This window comes from Staurois parvus, unplaced genomic scaffold (genome assembly GCF_062004578.1).
Source record: "Staurois parvus isolate SC_StPar_1 unplaced genomic scaffold, SC_StPar_1.0 ptg001132l, whole genome shotgun sequence".
Classification (NCBI taxonomy): domain Eukaryota; kingdom Metazoa; phylum Chordata; class Amphibia; order Anura; family Ranidae; genus Staurois; species Staurois parvus.
Window position 1 is genome coordinate 1134158 of NW_028318928.1, and position 16992 is coordinate 1151149.

Genomic DNA, 16992 nt, shown 5'->3' on the forward strand with positions numbered 1-16992 from the left:
AATGGCGGTGATCAGCGACTTATAGCGGGACTGCAGCGGACATTCTGACACTGGGTGGGAACTGACTAACTGCCACTAACATCCCAATGACACTAATACAGTGATCAATGCTAATAAAAAGCACTGACACTCTACTAATGACACTGCGCAGGAAGGGGTTAACATCTGAGGTGATCAAGGGGTTAACTGTGTTCTGTTTTACTTTGTGTGCTGGGTGTGTTTTACTAGGGAAACATGCTGCTGTGTATTTCTCTGCACACAGCAGCATGTTCTTACTGGCAGGAGAGAGACCTGTGTTGTTTACACACAGATTTCTCCCTTGTCACTGTTTCTCAGCAATCGCTGGGTGCCGGTGGGGAATATCCAGCTGGGACCCAGTGAGCAAGATCTGCAGCTACCAAAGGCAGTGCACGCACCCCCTACCCGGAAATGCAAATCATGTATATATGTGTGATTTTGCGCAGCCCTGTAACAGTATTTCTGCTACAGGGCGACAGGGAAGCGGTTAAAAGGCATTATTTCTCCCAGCATGCTGGATGTTTATCACCACTGCTACCACTGTACTTGGTATTGCTTGTTTGCCAAGTCATTCACTTCTGGATTTTGGTCAGAGATAGGTGAACCTTTTGCAGACTTTAAATACATTGCATCTAAACCCAAAAGCAAACATTTGCTTACCAATTCTTAAATGTAGTGGCTGAATTTCCTTATTGAGCTTTTTTTTCTTTATTTTCACCTGGTGAAAATAAAGGCACTTTCTGTCTTACGACGTCTCCTCTTTCTATGAAGGAGCAACAGTGCCACCCTTGGACAGCAGCATTATCGGTCTATGGAGAGGGTAGTGTTAGATGTACTAACAGATTTAAATTATTATTATTATACAGGATTTATATAGCGCCAACAGTTTGCTCAGCACTTTACAATATAACGGGAGACAATACAGCAACAATACAGTTCAATAGAAGAGGGAAAGGAGGGCTTACAATCTAGGAGATGAACTTGATTAACAAATTAAACCTGAACTCCAGCTACTACATTTAGCAGTCACAGCAATTGATTTCTTTTCCCCTTTTGTGATAAAGTTTTCGCGTAAAGCTGACCATTTAAAGTACCCGTCAGTGGTAAAAAGTTGTCTCATTCTTCTAACTGCCACTTTTTTTGGACAGCTTGGTCTGTTAAAGAATGTTGAAAAAAAAAAAACTAATGCAGCCACCACATCTAAGGGCTGGAAAACTGCAATATATTAAAGGATAGGTTTAGGGTTTACACCTAATAGGATTAGGGTGTAATGTGTATCATGCTCCAGGTCTGACACCCCTCCCCCCCCGCACTCCCTGATTCCCCTGTGACAGCGGGCAGGGAATATTCTCTCCCTATGGTAACACTGAACTGCTCTGGTAACAGTATATAAACAAAAACTGTAAAAAAAAAATGAAATAACTTAATAAATTTTTTTAAGATACTGTCACCTGTCCATATTTCTGATCTGATCACCGCCACACCTGTCTTATGACGACTCTGTACTGCTCTAGTGACAGTATGTACAACTTCAAAAAACTCACCATCCCTCTTACTAAATACCTTGGAATGTCTACCTCCCAAAAAGGGTATTTGTACTGCCCAAGCATTTTAGGGTCTCAAGAGGCCATCAGTACATCTGGGTTGATTTTTCCAAAAAAAAAAATTATATATATATATACACACACATACTATATTGACAAAAGTATTTGGCCAGCCCTCCAAATTATTGGATTCAGGTGTTCCAATCACCTCCATAGCCACAGGTGTATAAAATCAAGCACCTAGGCATGCAGACTGCTTCTACAAACTTTTGTGAAAGAATGGGTCACTCTCAGGAGCTCAGTGAATTCAAGCGTGGTACCGTGATAAGTCCATCCATGAAATTTCCTTAATACTATGCAATGCAAAGCGTCAGATGCAGTGGTATAAGGCACGCCACCACTGGACTCTAGAGCAGTGGAGATGTGTTCTCTGGAGTGACAAATTACGCCTCTCTGTCTGGCAATCCGATGGGCATGTTTGGATTTGGCGGTTGCCAGAACGGTACTTGCCTGACTGCATTGTGCCCAAGTGTAACGTTTGGTGGAGGGGGATTATGGTGTGGGGTTGTTTCTCAGAGGCTCGGCTTAGCCCCTTTGTTCCAGTGAAGGGAACTCTTAAGGTGTCAGCGTACCAAGACATTTTGGACAATTTCATGCTCAAACTTTGTGGGAAGAGTTTGGGAATGGCCCCTTCCTGTTCCAACATGACTGCGCACCAGTGTACAAAGCAAGGTCCATAATGACATGGAGTCTGGGGTTGGAGAACTTGATAGGCTTGCACACAGGCCTGACCTCAACCCCATAGAACACCTTTGGGATGAATTAGAGCGTAGACTGTGAGCCAGGCCTTCTCGTCTGACATCAGTGCCTGACCTCACAAATGCTCTTCTGGAAGAATGGCCAAACATTCCCATAGACACATTCCTAAACCTTGTGGACAGCCTTCCCAGAAAAGTTATAGCTGCAAAGGGCGGGTCAACTCAATATTGAACCCTATGGACTAAGACTGGGATGCCATTAAAGTTTGTGTGCATGTAAAGGCAGATGTCCCAATACTTTTGTTATATAGTGTGTGTGTGTGTATATATATATATATATATATATATATATATATATACTGTATATATATAGATTTATACATACATACATACACACATATATACATATACACACACACCATAGATTGTGGACTTTATAACTTACTCAGACTGAGTAACAAATATGGATTTGGGTTATTTGTACCAAAGAAATGTAGCTGGATCAGGGGCGGACTGACAACTCATGGGGCCCCGGGGCAATAGGGGATCATGGGGCCCCTGTGTCCTTGCCCAAACTCAAAAAAGCCTATGAAAAAGGTACCAGGGGCATCTCATGGGGCCCCCTACTGACCCCGGGCCCTCGGGCACTGCCCGAGTTTCCAAATGGTCAGTCCGCCCCTGAGCTGGATACATTTTTGGCCTACATTTATGAAGAAGATTGTGAAGATTTATTTGCAAAATTGTATAACAGAAACAAAGAAAAACATGTTTTTTTCCCCAAGTGCTTAGTATTTTTTCAAAGTGTGACGGCGCTGAAATCTGAAAATGAGTAGGAAGGGGGAGAAAGTGTCTGGTATTGAAGTGTTTAAGTACATTATTCAAACAAATCTCAATAAAACTTTCTATATATGCCTAAGAATCTTAATAGTAAAAATGATTGTCCAGGGCCCATATCACACTGTAGGATGAGATCCACCCATCAGTTTTTCAAGTGGACCTGATTGTAAGCCCAATGCTGGTCTTTGGACACTTGTCTGTCTACCTCAAAGTTCATCCAGGCCTGGAAAAAAATTAAGAAAGGAAAAACCTGGATCCTTGTTTGCATTTCGGGACCTAAATGTGAAGGATCGGAGGTAGGCTTATGTCTGTTTACATCTGGCAGCCCATAGATTCAACACAGGTCCACCACAGTCCACTATGAAAATGTGGTAAAAAAACTGAATGGGCTTAGAAATCACAAAAGTGATATCCATCCTGTTCTCCTCCAATTCAACAGGATCCTGTAATGAGTGGAGTGCACCCACATAAAAGGACCCTTAAGATCGTAGTTTTCTAGGAGGTGAATCATACATGATACCAGTCATACATGGCGCCTGAAATACTAAAGAGAAATACACCAAAGCATAGAGAAATCACAATGTTGTCTTGCAGGTTTGTAGGAGCACACAGACTCTCGCGCACCCAGAGGGCATTATCAGTTAAAGGCATCTGGAAAAGCATCCACCCATGTTCATGCATTCATTGAAGTCCCCGTTTGCAGAATGTACTTAACATTCCAACACGGCTATTTTGGAGCTCATATGCCGATATGACTCACTAATGAATGTGACTAATAATACTGGTCAAATTATTAGTGAAAGTTGGGTAATAATATTATTAATATAGGTATTTTTTAGGTGTCATCAGTTTATGGAGAACTTTACTTACTCTTCATTCACTCTTGGTTCTTGCTCTCATGAGCTTACAATCTAAGGTCCCTCATATGAACGCACACCAGGGCCAGTTTGGACAAGAGCAATTTAACCTACCACTATGTCTTTGGAGTGTGAGAGGAAACCGGAGTATCTGGAGAAAACTCACACAGATACAGAGAGAACATGCCAACTCCATGCCGATTGTGTCATGGCCAGGATTCGAATCAAGGACCCCAAGGATATTAAGGTTGGGATAACATCTTTGCACGGTGGTAATGCCACTGTAAAATGAATGGCACCGTAATGCCCTGTCGTTATTGCACCAATATTGCAGTGCGCCACAAGACAATCTGCAATGGTCTCCTTTGAGTCTAGAGCAGTGCTTTCCAACTTTGGTCCTTAAGTACCCCCAACAAGGCATGTGCTGGAAATTTCCCTTAGATAAAATAGATCTCATAAATGCCAAGCCATTGACTTGATTTAAAGTGCCTCTGAAGGAAATCCTGAAAACATCACCTGTTGAGTGTACTTAAGGATTCAGGTTGGGACGACTGGTCTAGAGCATCAAGGATGCAACCATCAATGTCAACCACTAGAGCAATGGTTCCCAACCTCACTCACTGAAGTATCACCAACAGGTCAGGTGTTGGGAATTTCCCTTAGTTAAAATAGCTCTCTTAGGCCCCTTTCACACGGGCGTTCCATATGTCCGTTTGTCATCTGTCCATGTACGGATGAAAAAAGGGCATCCATGTATTTCTGTGGATTAGCGGATGTAAATGGATGATCATCTGTTTACATCCGTTAACCCCTTGCCCTCCAGAGAATTTACCCCCCTTCCTGACCGGGCCATGTTTTGTGTTACGGCGCTGCATTATTTTAACTGACAATTGCGTGGTCATGCAACACTGCACCCAAATGAAATTTACGTCCTTTTTTTCCCACAAATTGAGCTTTCTTTCTGTGGTATTTGATCACCTGTGCGGTTTTTATTTTTGTGCTATTAAAAAAAAAAAAAAAGACCGACAATTTTGAGAAAAAAACAATATTTTTGACTCTGCTATTAAACATGTCCAGTAAAAAGATTTAAAAAAAAAATCAAACTTCATCATTAATTTACACCAAAATGTATTCTGCTACATCTTTGCTAAAAAAATTCCAATACGTGTAAATTAATTGGTTTATGTGAAAGTTATAACGTTTACAAATGGTGGTATATATACTGGGATTTGTTTTATTTTTTCTAGTAATGGCGGCAATGAGCGATTGATAGCGGGACTGCGGCGGGCATTCTGACACTGGGGAGGAACTGACATTGTGTCACTAACATCCCCAGTGACACCAATACAGTGATCAGTGCTAAAAAAAAAAGCACTGACACTGTACTAATGGCACTGGGCAGGAAGGGGTTAACATGAGGGTCGATCAAAGGGTTAACAGTGTGCTGTTTTACTATATGCTGTGTCCGTGTGCTTCACTCTAAGCATATTGCTTTGGATGACTGTGCACAGCCATCCAAAGCAGTGTGCATGAGCTGACGGGGGAAAACTGTTTTGTTTTCAAACAGTTCTTCTCTCTGTCGGAGGTGCTTGATAATCACTGGGCGCTGGTGGGTAATCACCAGCCGGGACCCGGTGATTCACAGCAGCAGCCGCGAATATATATATGATTTTGCGCACCCGTGCCGCCCTGTAGCAATATTTTTGCAGTCGGGAAGCGGTTAATGTCCACATCTGTTAACACCCATTTTTTTGAACAGAAGAAAACCCGAAAATATGGAACGGATGTAAACGGATAAAAAAATGGATGAAAATAGATGTACACGGATGTAAATGAATGAAAAATGGATGTAAATGGATGAAAAACGGATGTAAACGGATGAAGAATTGATGAAACACAGATGTAAACTTATGAAAAATGGCTGAAAAACGGATGTAAACTGACGTAAACTGATCTGGACTGCTGAAAAACTGTTGTGGACTATTCTGTTTTTTTCTTGGAAAAAATGTGGCTGAACAGATGAAAAAAACGGAACGCCCATGTGAAAGGAGCCTTAAATACCAAGTCATTGATATTGATTTAAAGCACCTCTGAAGGAAATCCTGAAAACATGACCTTGGGGTCTTTAAGGACTGAGGTTGGGAACCACTTGTCTAGAGCATTAAATGTCAACCACTACAGCAGTTATTCCCAACCTTGCTAATTAATTACTCCCAACAGGTCATGTTTTGGGGATTCTCACTTAGATAAAATAGCTCATAAAAAGCAAGGTGAAGGAAACATGAGGGTACTTGAGAACAGAGGTTGGGAACCACTGGTCTAGTGTGGTTGGTTGGCACAGCATAAAGAGCTGGTTCTTTGGCACCTTGAGCTCCCATAAAAGTAGATTGGCATTGAGCATTTATTGAAAGCAGTCCCTGCCCTCAAGGAGCCTGCAATCTAAGGTCCCTATCTCATATGCACACATTATTTATTTATTTCAGGTACTTCTATAGCGCTGTCAATTCACGCACCACTTTACATATATATTGTACATTTACATCAGTCCCTAACCCTCAAGGGGAATACAATCTAAGGTCCCTAACTTACATTCATACATACACATACTAGGGACAATTTAGACAGGATCCAATGAACCTACCAGCATGTCTTTGGAGTGTGGGAGGAAGCCGGAGTACCTGGAGGAAGTCCACACAGGCACAGGGAGAACATGCAAACTCCAGGCAGGTGGAGCCGTGGCTGGGATTCGAACCAGCGACCCTAGTACTGCCAGGTGGAAGTGCTAACCATTTAGCCACTGTGCCACCCACATATAGCGGGGCCAATTAGACAGAAGCCAGTTAACCTACCAGCGTGTCCTTGGGGTGTTGGAGTAAACCAGAGTACCTGGAGGAGATCCACACAGGCACAGGGAGAACATTCAAACTTCACGTAAATTGTGTCTCAGCAAGGGCAGCATCGGAAAGTGACTTTTTAATGGTTATCAGAATCTGGAGTTGGGCTTCTATCTATCCAGAGTCATTTGATGGTTGTCACCTGACATGTACAACTTCTCTGGGACTGCCTGGTATCTCTGCGTTGTGTCAACAGACAGCTCCAGACAACTTGTCTAAGAAGAAAAATCCATCAAACTGGATGATAAACTATTGTTCCCTTGGGGTATGTGTGGCTCCTGGCATGTTTGTTGTCTGCAAATTCCTAAATTAAACCCCCCTGACAATAGAACTAATCCCCCACAACAAACCTAATCCCTAATCCCCTAATCCATACTACTGACCATTCCAGCTTCACTGTGTGCTCTAGATTGTTTTATGATGATTTCTTTATTACAGTTATCTATATGCTGCTGACACTTTACACAACACTTTAGGCTATATTTAGGCTTGCGTGTAAACTGCCACATCTTGAAAAAGTGATCCACATTCAGATCACTTTTCAGAGGCATGTGACAGTCAGTGAGGAGGCATTTTGACACCTCTTTACCGCCCGTTTTAATCTCCTGCATGTCATATCAAAGTGCGTATTGGACGCAGTTGTGAGGTGTTTAACCGTTCACTTGAATGGGTCATGTTCAGTGGCGATAATGCTCACAAAACGCAACAGGGTGGATACATTTTGCTATGGGTATGAAGCATAGTGACCATGACATGTGAACACCCCTGCTCGCTGTCTTGGCAACTTAATGCGGAGTTCCAGTGAAAATAAAAAAAATAAAAGTCAGCAGCTACAAAAACTGTAGCTGTTGACTTTTAAAAAATGGACACTTACCTGTCCCTCGATCCCGCGGTGTGTGTGTCCCGCAGCCCGTTTCACTGGCCGCCCTGTGTTCCCAGCACCATCAGTGTGGGCACCAGGCTGTGACAGGCTGCACTTTTTGAATGGTCCCGTAGTTTTTTGGGACCTGTCACGTGTCCCAGAAGACTACGGGGAGGGAGGGGGGAGGACAACTTCCACTTCTGATCGCATAGGCCATTGGCCTGCAAACTATGGCCCGTGGGCCAGATGTGGCCCTTGGCTTGCCTTTACCTGGCCCTTGAGGCACTATTCCACCACCTGACCCCATCTATGGTGCACTAATCCTCCCACTGAAACCATCTATGGGGCACTATTCCTCCCACTGACCCCATCTATGGGGCACTATTCCTCCCACTGAAACCATCTATGGGGCACTATTCCTCCCACTGAAACCATCTATGGGGCACTATTCCTCCCACTGAAACCATCTATGGGGCACTAATCCTCCCACTGACCCCATCTATGGGGCACTATTCCCCCCACTGAAAACATCTATGGGGCACTATTCCTCCCACTGAAAACATCTATGGGGCACTATTCCTCCCACTGAAACCATCTATGGGGCACTATTCCTCCCACTGAAAACATCTATGGGGCACTATTCCTCCCACTGAAACCATCTATAGGGCACTATTCCTCCCACTGAAACCATCTATGGGGCACTATTCCTCCCACTGAAACCATCTATGGGGCACTAATCCTCCCACTGACCCCATCTATGGGGCACTATTCCTCCCACTCAAACCATCTATGGGGCACTATTCCTCCCACTCAAACCATCTATGGGGCACTAATCCTCCCACTGAAACCATCTATGGGGCACTATTCCTCCCACTGAAACCATCTATGGGGCACTATTCCTCCCACTGAAACCATCTATGGGGCACTATTCCTCCCACTGAAACCATCTATGGGGCACTAATCCTCCCACTGACCCCATCTATGGGGCACTATTCCTCCCACTGAAAACATCTATGGGGCACTATTCCTCCCACTGAAAACATCTATGGGGCACTATTCCTCCTACTGAAACCATCTATGGGGCACTATTCCTCCCACTGAAACCATCTATGGGGCACTAATCCTCCCACTGACCCCATCTATGGGGCACTATTCCTCCCACTGAAACCATCTATGGGGCACTATTCCTCCCACTGAAACCATCTATGGGGCACTAATCCTCCCACTGACCCCATCTATGGGGCACTATTCCTCCCACTGAAAACATCTATGGGGCACTATTCCTCCCACTGAAACCATCTATAGGGCACTATTCCTCCCACTGAAACCATCTATGGGGCACTAATCCTCCCACTGACCCCATCTATGGGGCACTATTCCTCCCACTCAAACCATCTATGGGGCACTATTCCTCCCACTGAAACCATCTATGGGGCACTAATCCTCCCACTGACCCCATCTATGGGGCACTATTCCTCCCACTGAAACCATCTATGGGGCACTATTCCTCCCACTGAAACCATCTATGGGGCACTATTCCTCCCACTGACCCCATCTATGGGGCACTATTCCTCCCACTGAAACCATCTATGGGGCACTATTCCTCCCACTGACCCCATCTATGGGGCACTATTCCTCCCACTGACCCCATCTCTGGGGCACTATTCCTCCCACTGACCCCATCTCTGGGGCACTATTCCTCCCACTGACCCCATCTATGGGGCACTATTCCTCCCACTGAAACATCTATGGATCACTATTCCTCCCACTGAAACCATCTATGGGGCACTATTCGTCCCACTGAAACCATCTATGGGGCACTATTCCTCCCACTGAAACCATCTATGTGCACTATTCCTCCCACTGACCCCATCTATGGAGCACTATTCCTCCCACTGACCCCATCTATGGGGCACTATTCCTCCCACTGAAACCATCTATGGGGCACTATTCCTCCCACTGAAACATCTATGGAGCACTATTCCTCCCACAGAAACCATCTATGGGGCAATATTCTTCCCATTGCTACCAACAATGGGGCATTATTCCTTCCATTCAAACCACTGATGGTGCATTGCCCACTAATGTCAGGGCATTTGTTACTCCCACTGTCCACAGTCCAGCCCCCCTACACAGGGGGAATAGGGGTGGTGTTTATCTCTCCCCCTTTCTTTGACGGGAAACAATTGGACATAAGTCCATAGATATGGGGATTTAATGTAATAAATCTCTCCCCCGCCCCCTTTGAAGGGTTTGGACTTATGTTCAATATGGGGAGTAGGGGTGTAGTTGGGATTGTTTGGGGGGTTCATTTTTGACCAATGTACTTTGTAATTCCCTAGAATGATAATTTTTCTGTTAGTGGATTTAGATCCTCTCCTGACCGATCATTCCTTATTAGCTGCTGGAGGTCCCCCTTTATCCATCCAGATACAATTGACATGTGCTATATTTTGCATGGGCCATCTGGGAGTGTGCTGGTATCATCAACTGGTAATTGCTGTTAAGCCTTTTATTTAACTTTTGTTGTTTGTCGAATTATTTGCATGGTTATATATTGATTATATGTTTTTGGTCCTATTTTTGCCTTATTGTAGGAATTTGTGTTTTGTTTTTCCTGAAGAAGCGGGCATTGCCCCGTGAACCGCGTTGGAATTGTCAACAAAGTGCTTATTCATGGTTCCTAGTGGAAGCTATGTATTTGCAGGTCTATTAACACCTATAATATGATACCATGTCTAGGTGTCCTCATACCAACCAAGTATTATTTTATGTTTCCAAGCTGTAGCCATGCACTAATATGTCTATTACTACAATTCACAATTCAGCCTTGGTGTTCTGAGGTTGTAGCTGTTGGTTCTATGTAGCTGATGCCCGTGACGCCTTTTTTTTGCGTCTAAGACATCAGTAACATTCACTGTGGCAGTTTTCATTAATTGTATTTTATGACTTTCCATGTATATGTTTGATGGTCATGTTCCACCTGCTGGTGGTTTTTCAACCTAACAAAAAGGTGTCCAATTTTATTAACCGTTTTTACATTTTTGTACAATTAAATGTTGATTTATATGGTTTGGTACCCTCAAAGCCCCATCAGTTTTTCTTGGTTAGGGTCTTATTTAATACAATTTTCACTAGGGGTGCGGCACTAGTAAAACCTTGTTTACAAGGATATAGAGAGCTAGTTTGTCTCCATCTCCCACTCCTTATGTATTTAATGTTTGCAATGCCTCCTCAGCCGCAAGTCTAAGGCCCCTTTCACACAATCGGTTCAATCGGATCCGCCTGTCTGTTTTTCAGGCGGACCCAATCGGACCCTCCATTCTCCTCTATGGGCAGTCTGATGGTGGACTTGTGTCCGTTTACACCTGGCAACCTCTGATCCGATCCTGCAAAAACAAACATAATGGGCTCCATTCCCCTCTGTCTGGTCACATTGGATCAGAGGGCAGTTGGGTGGATTCGGACACAAGTCGGTGTTCATCCGAGCGCCCGTGGAGCAGAGTGGGCTGTGTCCGTGTCTGCTCTGCATAAGAGGGCAGATCCCCTGCTGAGCAAAAGTCCAAGTTAGGGGGTGGGGGTGTTAAAAACGTGGTTGAGCTGCATTTTTAGCACACTCCCCATTAAGTTGCAATGGCAGCAAACTGGAATGTTCACATGCCATGGTAGCCATTCTTCACTTTGCTCGCACTGCAAAAAATGTTCTGCAAGCCCACTGAAGGCAACCCATTCAAGTGAACAGGAAAGCAGCGCAACTGTTGCAGAGCATTTGTGCAGCAATTATGGGGTTAAAACAGCCCGCGAAGAGGGGTCACATCACCTCCTCACCGTCTGTCAAACGGCTCTGAAAAGCAATGTGAATGCGGATCGTTGTTCAAAGGAGCGGCAGTTTTATTGTAGGTAGAAACATAACTTAAACAAGCCCTTACATGCCGTACATTCACTCAGATTCTGCCCCCAGGGAGCATACAACCTTAAACCGGCCATACAGTAGAAGAATTCTGTTCAAACATGTTGACTTTAAGTACATTCGCTCAATTTTAGAATCGTTAGTATGGGCATATCGACGTCCGTTTTTACTTCGATGATGAGAAAATTTGAAGGAGCAGGGCAGAAAATCTTTTCTTTAACAAATTTCTATTAGTAAATGTGGTTTTTGTTCCGGAAAGTCATTTCGCTGCAAAATCGAAAGTTAAAAGCAAACTTTTTAAAGTATTTTCAAACTAAATTTATAATTTCGACATCGAACGTTTCTAGGAGTGTTCATTTGAAATCTAGTTTATGGCCAGCTTCAGGTCCCTGTCTCCAATGTGCATATAAACATAAGACGGTCAATATAGACAGGATCCAATTATCCTACTGACATGTCTTTGAAACCCATTCAAGTATTGGGAGAACATGCAAACTCCATGCAGATAGTGTCAAACTACAAGGGGGCATATAGAATAATAACCTCCTGGGTGATGTTTTGCACACACAAATGCTGTATTCAGAAGTGCTATCTTATATTTATCTTATGATTGACAGCCGTGCCTGCAAATGGTGGCGCGGGTAGGGCGCGCGCGTCCCCTACCTGAAAATGCTAAATCACGCGTATGTATGTATGTATGTATGTATGTATGTATATATACATACATACATATACACACATACATACATACACACACATATATACACACACACACACACATATATACACACACACACACGTGATTTTACACACCGCTGCCGTCCTGTTGCAGTATTTCTGCTATGGGGCGGCGCAAATCCAAATAGCCTGGCAGTACTAGGGTCGTCGGTTCGAATCCCAGCCACGGCACCATCTGCCTGGAGTTTGCATGTTCTGCCTGTATCTGCATGGGTTTCCCACGGGTACTCTGGTTTCCTCCCACACTCCAAAGACATGCTGGTAGGTTAAATGAATCCTGTCTAACCCTAGGTTCACAACTAAGTGTTTTCCGCAGCGTTTTGCAGAAAGGCAGTACAGTCCATTTAACATGATTTCCTATGGGACACGTTCACATCTGCGAGTTTTCACCCAGTGCGTTTTTTGGAAAGGGCCAGGGACTTTTTTTGAACGCAAAACGTTGCATTCTTGGTTCCATAGACTTCAAATGTAAATGCTGCAGAAAAGTATGTATTGCGTCTTTGCTGCAGTTTTACCGCATTTTTGATGTGTTTTGAATTTTAAATCTGCCTAGCATCAAGAAAAAGAAAAAAAAAAAACGCGAAAAGCATCAAAAACACAAGTGCAAAAACGCATCAAAAAATGGCTCAAATGCAACCTGCATAGGTGTGAACCTTGCCTTAATTGGCCCTAGTATGTGTATGTATGAAGGTAAGTCAGGGACTTTAGTATGTACACCCCTTGAGGGTTAGGGACTGATGTGAATGCACAATATATATGTAAAGCGCTGTGCAAATTGACAGCGCTATTTAAGTACCAGTAATAATTAAAAATAAAATAAACTACCCGCATGTCTTTTGGAAAGTGGGGGGAAACTGGAATACCTGAAGGAAACCCACGCATGCACTGGGAGAACATGCAAACTCCATGCAGATACATTATACTGGTATACCCTAGTGCTACAAAGCTGTTCATTGAAGAAGAACCTCTGGGGTAATGTTTTGTGTGCACAGATGCTGGATACAGAAGTGCTATCTTTTATTAGATGATGTTTCAGCGAAGGGGGATCACGGCATTAAAGCTGAAATCAGGTGAAAGGAAAAACGGAGGCTAGCCCCACGCTGCAAGGGTTAAATGTTGGTTTAGGTCTAGGTTGCCCAGCCATTTCTAATGTATAACTATACACATTAGGGCCAGTTTAGACAGGATCCAATTAACCTACTAGCACAGTTAACCTACTAGCATGTCTTTGGAGCGTTTGTAACAAAGTCACAGAAGCACAGGGAGAACATGCAAACTCCATGCAGATAATGTCCTGGCCAGGCTTCGAACTGGGACTTTGGTGATGTAAGGCAGACATGCTAACCACCTAGCCACTCTGCTGCCCCAGTATTATACACGATTTATATAGTGCCAACAGTGTACTGAACCTTACAATATAAAGGGAGACTGTACTGTTACAAGACAGGAGGGTTAGTAGGACCTGGTCATAGGAGCTTACAATCTACAATATAAAGAGCGACATTACTGTTGCAAGACAGGAGGGTAAGTAGGACCCTGGTCATAGGAGCTTACAATCTACAATATAAAGGGAGACAGTACTGTTAGAAGACAAGAAGGTTGTTAAGACCCTTGTTATAAGAGCTTGCAATCTATAAAAGGCAATGGTATTGTTACGAGATGGGAGGGTTAGTAAGACCTGGTCACAGGAGCTTAAAATCTACAAAATAAAGGGAGACAGTACTGTTACTAGACAGGAGGGTTAGTAAGACCCTCGTCATAGGAGCTTACAATCTAGAATATAAAGAGCGACAGTACTGTTACAAGATGGGAGGGTCAGTCGGACCTTGGCCATAGGAGCTTACAATCTCCAAAATAAAAGGGCAACGGTATTGTTACAAGATGGGAGGGTTAGTAGGACCCTGGTCATAAGAGCTTACAATCTACAATATAAAGAGTGACAGTACTGTTACAAGATGGGAGGGTTAGTTGGACCCTGGTCATAGGAGCTTACAATCTACAAAATAAAGGGCAATGGTATTGTTACAAGATGGCAGGGTTAGTAGGACCCTGGTCATAAGAGCTTACAATCTACAATATAAAGAGCGACGGTACTGTTACAAGATGGGAGGGTTGTTAGTAAGACCCTGGTCATAGGAGCTTACAATCTATAATATAAAGGGTGACTGTACTGTTACAAGACACAAGGGTTAGGAGGACCCTAGTCACAGGAGCTTACAATCTACAATATAAAAGGGAGAAAGTACTGTTACAAGATAAGACAGTTAGTAGGATCCTGGTCACAAGAGCTTGCACTTTACAATACTGTATAAAAGGGAGACCGTACTGTTACAAGACAAGAGAGTTAGTAGGGTTCTGATCAAAAGAGATTAAAATCTATATTCACAGAGACAGTACCTATACATGACAGGAGGGTTAGTAAGACTCTGGTCATAGGAGCTTGCAATTTACAATATGTAGGGAGAAAATACCTTTACAGGACAAGAGGTTTAGAAGGACCCTGGCCATAAGAGCTTACAATCTAAAAGTAAGATAGTATGTTACTATCCTGTAAAGGAAGAACATTTGCGTAGGTGCAGTAAGTTCGATGGCTCTCTAGCAAAGTCCTAACTGGTCATAATCCTCCTCTTCTCCCAATTAATACCAAATTGTACTCGCAGACCACACTCACCCTCTATCTATCTATTAGGATCTATTAGTGTGCTAGACCAGCGATAGTGTCACCAATCCAATCTCCGACTTTAGGCACACCCCGATCTTCCTCTACACATTTCTATTTGATCTTTTAAAGCAAGCCATTGAATTTCTACAGCAAGTTTTCATATTTATCCGTCCAACTGTTTGCCTTGCAAAGATAGTCTGTCAGTTGTGATCAAAGCAGAACAATGCCCTTACCTTCCAATGTGAATGGAGAGGATTAGGTCCTCTGTCCTGGCATCTGTGTTTGTAAATCCAAGAATTAGGAGAAGCTTTGTAGAGTCCACTGACTTCAGCTTTGTAGATCCAGAGCAGGTAAAGAGAAAGGCTGAGCTGCTGGGCTCTGGTGTAGTTGTGTGTTTGACAGGAGAGCAACGCTCTGTTACTGAGAGCTGCATGAGGGTGGAAGGGGAGGAGGAGGGCTGGCTGGTTTGTACAGGGGCTGGCAGATAGATCACATAGCTCAGCATTTGCTCTCCCTGGTTCTTGGCTTTGGACAACTCCTTTGAACAGTTTTAACTAAAATGAAATAAATTAAGAAAAAAAATTATATGTTATATATATATATATATATACACACACATATACATACACACACATATACATAAATGTATGTATTTATTTATAAATACATAAATTGATGGCGCTATATAAGTACCTGAAATAATAATATACACACATACATATACTGTATACACACACTGTATATATACAGATATATATATACACACACACATACACACACTGTATATATATACACACACACTGTATATATATATATATATATATATATATATATATATATATATATATACACATATATACATACATACACACACACAATTTCTATATTAATTTATATATGAAATATTAAAAATAAATACAATAAAAAGTAACTATGCTTAAACCAAACCCAACTCCTATGAACAGCTTATATATATTTATTTTTTGTATAACAAAAATAAAAAAATTTAAATAAAAACAAATGTAAAAAATATTATATACATATATAATAAAAATTACATAAAACCTAAAAAGTTAAGATAAAAAACAAATGTAAAAAAATATTTATATATATATTTATATATATATATATATATATATATATACACACACATATATATATACACATTTTTTTTAACATTTGTTTTTATTTTGACGTTTTTAGGTATATATATATATATATATATATATATATATATATACACACACATAGTTACCACACACATACTAAAAACATTAAAATAAAAACAAATTGTAAAAAAATATTTGTGTGTGTGTAAAATATATATAAATTCATAAATATATATTTGTGTAATATATATTATCTATAATAAAACATTATATAAAAGTGTATATATAAAAAAGTAACATGATGTTTAAACCAATCCCATTATTACTCTGCACTATTACTCTGCACTGCATTATATTGCAGTTTATTAATCCTTAACCCCTTCCCATCTCTGCACCCGGGGGATAGGAAGAGCTGCCCAATTACAGGATTACTGTGATTGGCTGTTGCAGTTTTGCATGACCCTGAGCCAGTCGTTTTTTTATCAAAGCAGGGGGGTTAAAAGATCAGTGATGCTTTACGCAAAATTTGTTTCATTTGCGACTTTTATGTCTGCCTGCAGTTTAAGAGGCATACATAATTAGATGTTTGTTTGAATGTTCATAAAAAAAAACAAAAAACAAACATTCGTTAAATCATTTGATCTTTCCATCATTGTGCCAACTAATTTTGGTGTCCTTTTATGAAACAGAGATCAGCGGCGATCCTGAGGATAGTTGCTGATCTCTGATCATTAGTGGTTTAGGAAACAGATGATCAGCGGAGAACATGGTCTCCACTGATCATTTTAGCACACAGATGGCCA

General features: G+C 42.1%; 1 protein-coding gene across 1 annotated transcript in view; it reads right to left on the minus strand.

Moving 5' to 3' along the window:
* Window positions 1-15505, minus strand: part of AVPR2 (arginine vasopressin receptor 2) — a 167821-nt gene extending 152316 nt beyond the window's left edge. The window contains exon 1 of the mRNA XM_089659106.1: window positions 15314-15505. The gene's annotated coding sequence lies outside the window, so the exon portion shown is untranslated. The remainder of the gene's footprint in view (window positions 1-15313) is intronic.
* Between the last annotated feature and the right edge of the window lie 1487 nt (window positions 15506-16992).